Genomic DNA, 8758 nt, shown 5'->3' with positions numbered 1-8758 from the left:
CTGAGTTGCATAAGGCCATAGTCAAAAACATCACGAAAAGATTGGCTAGTCTTTTTTTATGCAGACATTTTCTGAGGCTCACATCTGATTCGAATATAAATAGAGCTCATCTGAAGAGAATAGAGCATATCATCATGTCATGCACATAGCAGTAAAATACACCACCAATTTCACTTACAGCAGCTTCAACATTTGCCGGAGATTCATCATTTGGACTTGACAGCATAGAAATTATCATCAGAACTATGCTCTCTACCTGCATGTTAGAACTACAAGATTACCCAATGTGGATCACAGAAACAATAACAACCAACATGCAAGTAATTTCTTATAGAATGTCATTGCGATTAAAGGACCGGACAGAGATTTCAGGCAGTAAGTGATCCCTATAGCCATCCCCATTTTAAATGTAGCATTGATTACTTTTGCAATGGCAAATCACTGATCAAAATTATCTCGTCGCCATTGACTTGACTTTGATTCCTTCCAAAAAAAAAAAATAACTAGATAAATTTGTTAGATTTTATGACTCTTTATAAAAATATATTGGTCAATAGAAAAATAAAATTCACTTAAAAAAAAGTAATTAGGAGGAACTTTCCTAATTACTTATTCTAGACTATTTGCTCTCATCTATAAATAGATAGAACCTCTTGGGAAAGGATCTAGTTTAATAGTGAAGACGAGAGCGATATTAGATTAAAGACAATATCTTTGTAGATCGAGATCTCTTTTCAAAAAACATCAAAAGGTACATATCATTAAACCATATCTAATTATTTAATTTTAATCCTGACATAAAAGATTATTTGGTATCAGAGCTTATGTTTTTGAGATCAAATACATTAGATTTATTATTTTATTTACGATGCATGAATGATACCTATTCTCCAATAATCATGATGAATGAATGATACCTATTCTTTAATGATCGTGAAGTAGCAATGGTCACCGTCAACATTACTACGTACAACCAAGATTCTGCTGCGTTGGGCAGCCTGTGCGCCGTAGTGTAGTAGGCGCGGCAGAACTCGCGTCCAAGCGACGGTCGCATGCGTGCAGGAGCCGCATCTAAGCGGCAGCTACGTGCGGGTTGGCCGCACGTGGGTAGGAGCCGAGCATCGGCGGCGGTTGTGCACGGGTAGGCTATGCACCAGCGACGACCATACACGGCAAGAACTGTCGTAGCGGGCGCGTGTGAGCAAAGGCGGCCCCACGACGGCAGTGGCACGCACGAGCAAATGCAGCCCTGCGGTGGCAGTAGTAGGGCCGTGCGCGGGCAGTAGCAGCACCGCACGCAAATTAGGGATTTGACATATTTATGATTTTACCCTCGAGGCTAGTTTTGTCAAATTATAGTTCTGCCCTTTACAAATTTCGTAATTCCAATTTATGTCCTATCAAATATTTATAATTTTACCCTTATGAAATTGAGAATTCTAATTTATATTTTCAATTGTAAAATTAATAAATATGATTCATTATAATTATGATTGAATTTAATCATGATTATATTTTGAGTATTTGATTAGAATTAATCATTGATTAAAAAAATATAAATTATAGTTTAGTTTTATAGTTTTCTAATATGAATTATTGATTATATTTTTTACATGTGGTAAATAAAATACAATTATTGTTCTTGAATATTCATTTGGTTATTCACATGTATATATATTTGAAATTATGAAATAATTATCATTGTGAAATGATTATCATGATTATCATATGAGTTTTTCTTTTGCTGATTAATGTTCAATGATTATTATGGTTGTTATTCTACTATTGAACTGCTTAGCATAAATTAAATTAAAAAAATTTAATAAATATTATTTGTAACTAATCTCTCTAAGTTTTATCTGACTTGTAGTTGTCAAAATAGCCTAGGATGATAGGCTTTTGTGATGTGAATTATAATAAAAGTTTTATCATTTATAAGATATTTTAAATTATATTTTATATTATTGTATTGGTCTTGTAGCCATCAAAGTGACCTAGACCAACAACTTATAAAATAATATTAAGAAATTAGTCTTAAATTATATTAAGAAAATAATATTTATAATGACACATATAATTAGGAGATTTAGATAATCCCAAAGAAGAATCTACTTCAAATAATTATGTGATGGGGTAGGATGATATTGTTTTAGATATCCTTGTAGTTTAGGGTTGTATATCTAAAAGTAACAAAACTATTCTATAAAGGATGATATCAGTCCTCAATAGATGATCTTGAGTGAATATTCTAATATTTTACTCAAAGGTGTAATATAGATGATATCGTTCATCAAATTTTTGACAAACTCAAAGTATTAATATTATTTTATATTTTATAGTGGTACTTTCGTCCATACATTCATATGCTTCTAGTATCCCTGTACTCTCTAGATCAAATTATTGAGAATAGTTAGAGCATGCACAATTTACACTGGGTGTATTAGATCTTGATTTAGCATTGCTTGTTGAAAATTTGGCAGACTTGACTAATGAAAGTACTGTAGAACAAATTAATGAAATGAAGGCTTGGAAAAGATTTGATAGACTTAGTTTAATGTTCATAAGAATGACGATTGTAAATAATATAAAAACTTCATTAACGATTGCAACTAGTGCACATGAATATTTAAAGGTTATTGAAGACATTTAAATTTGCTGATAAGTTATTGGTTGGCACACTAATGAAATAACTGACTATGGCTTGTTGAATCTCGTATTTTGATGATGAAACCAATCGATAATTGTGTTTATGTTTTAATCTGCGCTTTGAGTGACACAGGATGCTTCGATCAGGATGAGACAATTAAAGCAGGAAAAATCATGTTGGGCCGGATGAACATGTCAGAAGATTGGACGTCGGGCCGTTGGATCGGTCGACGTATCGACAGAAGGCTTCAGGCCGTGGATTCGGGCATCGGGCCAAGAAAAGCAGGTATTGCGCCAAGGATATCAGAGTTGCGGAGTCAACTAGCCGATTGGGCAATAGGCCGCAGGAGAGGACGATGCGTCGAAGATTCGGACGAAGCGTCGAGGGACCAATGACATGCCGGACAACTTGATTAATTGCTTAGGATTAATTGTCTCGATCGAAATTTTATTTTACATGTGCAGGATTAACTACGATGGAAGTAAGACATGCAGCAAGAGTTGCACCGGAGTCAAGACTATGATCACGTTGGGAGTTCAAGAGTTCGACGGAAGTCCGAACGGTCGTCGGAGGTTCCGTAGGAACAAATCCAAGAAGTGCAGGAGCTTGCCAAAGAAGCTCGTTAGAACTCGCCAAGTGGATTGTCGCAAGTCCAAGAGTTTGCTGGAAGTGTTAGGATCGGAGCGGCACTAAGAGGGGGGGGGGGGGGGGGGGGGGTGAATTAGTGCAGCGGATTAAAACGTTGGTTTCGACAAATATTTCGTACGATAAGAACGGAACTTGAAAAGCTTAACTTGAAAGCGTATTCTTAAAGTTGTGCAGCAAAAGTAATAAGGAAATAAAGCATGTAAGAAGGTTTGCAGTAATGTAAATAACAATAATGAAATGTAAACCAGAGATCACGCCGATTTTAGAGTGGTTCGGTCAAATGACCTACATCCACTTGCGAGGCCCCTCTTCGATGAGGCTCCCACCTTCCACTAGCAAATCTCTTGAAATGGAAGGGCAAATAACCCTCTTACAACCTTTTACAAGCAGTTCAACCTCTTACAAATTTTCAGCAAGAAAGAAGGAGGAGAACACTCTAGCAAATTGAAAACAAGACTTGCTAAGACTTTCTAAGACTTTTCTCTCAATCAATTGCTTCTCAAAAAGTTGTTATCTCAGTTGAGATTTGAGGGGTATTTATAGGCCTCAAGAGGATTCAAATTTGGGCTCCAAAATTTGAATTCTCTTTCGGTTCCCGATGCTGGCGGTGCCACCGCCTGTCACTGTCAGACATTGACAGTGCTGGGCGGTGCCATCGCCCAGCCAGGCAGTGCCACCACCCAGCTCTCGGGTGCTGGGCGGTGCAACCGCCCAGTTTGGCGGTGCCACCGCCAGACTCTTCGGTTCACTGTTTGGGCTTCAAATTTAGCCCAAACCAAGTCTAATTTTGGGCCCAGTTGGCCCCTAACCAGGATATAGGATTATCTCTTAATCCTAATCCTAATTACAAGTGAACTACATAACAAAACACATCCTAAGCAAGCTTTCAACCGCGAACGTCGAGTCTTGTTTCGGCGAGCTTTCCGACGAACTTCTTCCGACGGACTCTCAGCAAGCTCCCGAACTTGTGATGACTTTAACGAGTAGCCGAGCCTTCTCGGTGATCTCCGTGAACCTCCGACGATCTCTTCGGCGAACTTCCAAAAATTTTGACAGGTTCCCGATTTCTTCTCGATTGGTTCCGGCAGCATCTCCGACGATTCTTCGGACTCTTAAACGTCCATCGAACTTGACTCCAGTATTCTTGCTTTGTGTTTTCTGGTTATCGTAGTTAATCCTGCACACTTAGCTCAATAATATGGATTAGATCAATTAACCCATCAATTGATTTTATCATCAAAATCTGAGATTCAACAATCTCCCCCTTTTTGATGATGACAATCAATTGATGACGGAGTTAAACATAACTCCCCTTATCTATATGCCATATTATGAGAAGATGAAAACACTTGAATTTCATCCATTGAATTCAAGCATAAATCGATAAGTTCTAACCGTAGAACTTATCGTTATTCTCATTAAGCAATAGTAAATGCGAAACTTCGATGAAAATCATAAGTCAAATGATATGGGACGATTTTTACTACGACAGGAGATAAAGATTTTCAACATGAATTTCATGATATAGATATAAGGCATGCTTTCAATATGATCAATCAATCTTGTGATATTCTCAAGGATTTTGCAAGGCATTTTGCAAGGCATATAAGACATTCATACAAGCTTTTGCAATTCATATAAGTCATGCTATCAAAATGGTACAAGTCATCACTTTTCTCCCCATTTGTCATCAACAAAAAGGGAATGAGACTTGAAGCACATAATTTGTGATTATAGCATTGATCATACAAAAATTTTATCATCCAAAATTAAGTATGCTAAAATATTTATGCCAAGTTCATCATAAAGGAAAATTCAACATTCATCCATTTTATCAAATCTCTTCTTTCTATAATAAAAAATTGTAGGTGTATAAGGAAGAGATTGTGATTAAAAATTCAAGTAGTAACTCCAATAAGTCAAGATCATAATTCGAATACAAACTCATTTAAATTCAAATTGTCAACTTGAAACTCATAATCAAGCCATCAAAATCAATTTCGAGATTCATAAAATATCATAAAATCATTAATCTTGATCAGATGGGAGCGGTGTTTGACTCAAGATAATTTAACATGTCATTTAGAATCGAAAGAGAAGGATTAGAATCACCGACGAACGGAGAGAGGATGAAAAACTTTACGGAAAATCCCAAGGTTCGCAATACCGTACCGTACCGGTATTTCGACTTGGGCTCGGTACCGGTACGGTACGGTATACTGAGCGGTACACTCAGGTGTACCGAGTACTGTAGCACTGTAGTAGTGCTACAATACACTACTACAGTGCTACAGTGCCTCAGACTAGTAATAGTCGGTCCGCGTACCGAAAACCTGTCGGACCGGTACGTACCGCCCGTACCGAGCGGTACGGCTCGGTACGGCAAACCCTGGAAAATCCATTCAAACAAGTTTATTCTTAGGGACAATTTAACATACCTAATTCCCTTCTAATGAATTCAAATTGGTCTTTATTCAAAGCTTTTGTAAATATATCTGCTAATTGATGCTTTGTGTCAATGAATTCTAGAACAACATCATTGTTAAGGACATGATCGCGTATGAAATGATGCCTAACGTCGATGTGCTTAGTTCTAGAGTGCTGAATTGGATTTTTAGTAAGACATATGGCACTAGTATTATCACATTTTATGGGAATATTTTTAAAGTGAATTTCATAGTCTTCTAATGTATTTTTCATCCAAACAACTTGTGCACAGCATGCACTTGCAGCAATGTACTCGGCTTCCGCCGTAGATAGAGCAATAGAATTTTGTTTCTTGGAAGTTCAAGAAACAAGTGCATGTCCTAAAAATTGGCATGTTCCGGATGTACTTTTTCTATCTATCCTGCATCCGCCAAAATCGGCATCTGCATAAGCTATTAAATCGAATTTTTCCGATTTTGGATACCACAGTCCTAGATTTGGAGTTCCTTTAAGATACCTAAATATTCTTTTAACACTTTTAAGATGAGATAATTTAGGATTTGATTGAAACCTAGCGCAAAGTCCTACACTAAATATAATATCCGGTCTAGTCGCAGTGAGGTAGAGTAGACTACCTATCATTCCCCTATATGTTTTTTGATCGAAATTTTCACTATTTTCATCCATATCTAACTTAGTCGCAGTACTCATACGGGTGTTTATTGCTTTTGAATTATCCATGTTAAATCGTTTTAACAATTCTAATGTATATTTAGATTGGTTAAGAAATATACCATCACTAAGTTGTTTGATTTGTAATCTCAAAAAGAAAGTTAATTCACCCATTAAACTCATTTCAAATTCATGACTCATACATTTGGCAAATGATTCACATAGTGATTCATCCGAAGAGCCAAAAATAATATCGTCAACATAAATTTGCACAATAAGAAAATTATTTTCAAAATGTTTGATAAACAATATAGTATCAACCTTGCCTTTGGTAAAATTATTTAAAATAAGAAAGGAACTAAGCCTTTCATACCAAGCTCTAGGAGCTTGTTTCAAGCCATAGAGAGCCTTAGTCAATTTGAATACATGATTAGGAAGAAGAGAATTTTCAAATCCGGGAGGTTGTTCGACATATACTTCTTCGGAAATAAAACCATTCAAGAAAGTACTTTTGACATCCATTTGAAACAGTTTAAAATTATTACTACTAGCATAGGCTAGGAGCATCCTTATGGCTTCTAATCGAGCCACGGGAGCGAAGGTTTCTTCGTAATCGATACCTTCTTCTTGGTTGAAACCTTTGGCCACTAATCTAGCCTTGTTTCTAACCATGATACCATTTTCGTCTTGCTTGTTTCTAAAGACCCATTTAGTACCAATGACTAAATGGTCACTAGGTCTAGGAACAAGCTTCCATACCTTATTCCTCTCAAATTGATTTAATTCCTCTTGCATTGCAATAACCCAAAAATCATCTTTTATGGCCTCGTCAATGCATTTAGGTTCGATTTGAGAGAGGAAGGCGGCGTTAGCACAAAAATTCTTGAAAGAGGAACGAGTTTGAACCCCTTTTGATGTATCTCCTATAATTAGCTCCTTTGGATGAGCATCTATATACTTCCATTCCTTGGGTAAGGAAATTTCGGAAGAAGGTGTATCCAAGTTACTATTTTGAGGAGGAAGTTCATTTAAATTCAAATTATCAAAACCAAGATCATCATCAAAATTATTTTTCTTTAAATTAGAAATTTCATTAAAAACTACATGAATAAACTCTTCTATTACTAAGGTTCTTTTGTTAAAAACATGAAAAGCCTTAGAAACGGAAGAGTAACCAAGAAATATGCCTTCATTGGATTTAGCATCAAATTTTCCTAAGGCATCCCTTTCATTCAAAATAAAGCATTTACAACCGAAAACTTTAAAATATGAAATATTTGGTTTTTTGTTATTCCATAATTCATAGGGAGTTTTTGATAGGAATGGTCTTATTAGGACCCTATTCATGATGTAGCAAGCCGTATTTACGGCTTCGGCCCAAAAGTACTTGGGTAGACTATGTTCATTTAACATCGTTCTTGCCATTTCTTGTAGGTTTCTATTTTTTCTTTCAAATACTCCATTTTGTTGGGGATTCCTTGGAGTAGAGAAGTTGTGATTGTATCCATTAACTTCACAAAAATTTTGAAAGTCACGGTTTTGAAATTCGCCACCGTGATCACTCCGAATTGATGAAATCATGAAACCTTTTTCGTTTTGAGTGAGTTTACAAAATTTAGAGAAACACTTGAAGCAATCACTTTTGTGAGCTAAGAAATAGGTTCAAGTGTATCTAGTATAGTCATCCACAATTACAAACGCATATTTGCTTCCTCCTAGACTTGTCGTGTCAATTGGCCCAAATAAGTTCAAATGAATCAATTGTAATGGTCTAGTGGTGCTAATTTGAGTTTTTGGTTTGAAACTAGTTTTTATTTGTTTACCCAGTTGACATGCATCGCATACTTTGTCCTTAATAAACTTTATATTTGGAATTCCTCGCACTAATTCTCTAGATGAGATCTTAGATATTAGTTTCATGCTTGCATGGCCTAGTCTCCTATGCCAAAGCCAAGCATCATCATTTAAAGCCGAGAAGCACATTTCATTACTTAGTTCATCAAGGTTGATGGTGTAGACATTATTTTGTTTTAATGCAATTATAGTTATGTTATGGTTTGGTTTTTCAATAATACACACATTTGATTCAAATCTAATGATATAACCTTTATCGCATAATTGACTAACACTCAAGAGATTATGTTTCAATCCATCAACTAATAAGACATCATCAATAGAAAATTTTAATTTGTTACCTATAGTTCCCTTGCCAATGATTTTGCCTTGGTTGTTGTCTCCGAAGGTGACGTACCCTTCTTCTTTGCTAGTGAGCATAGAGAAATGAGATGGATCTCCAGTCATATGTCTTGAGCATCCACTATTTTGATACCATCTCTTGCTCCTAGCTTGTGATGGTGTATGTTT

The sequence above is a fragment of the Musa acuminata genome, chromosome BXJ2-4 (genome assembly GCF_036884655.1).
Source record: "Musa acuminata AAA Group cultivar baxijiao chromosome BXJ2-4, Cavendish_Baxijiao_AAA, whole genome shotgun sequence".
Classification (NCBI taxonomy): Eukaryota; Viridiplantae; Streptophyta; class Magnoliopsida; order Zingiberales; family Musaceae; genus Musa; species Musa acuminata.
This window is presented reverse-complemented; position numbering follows the sequence as displayed.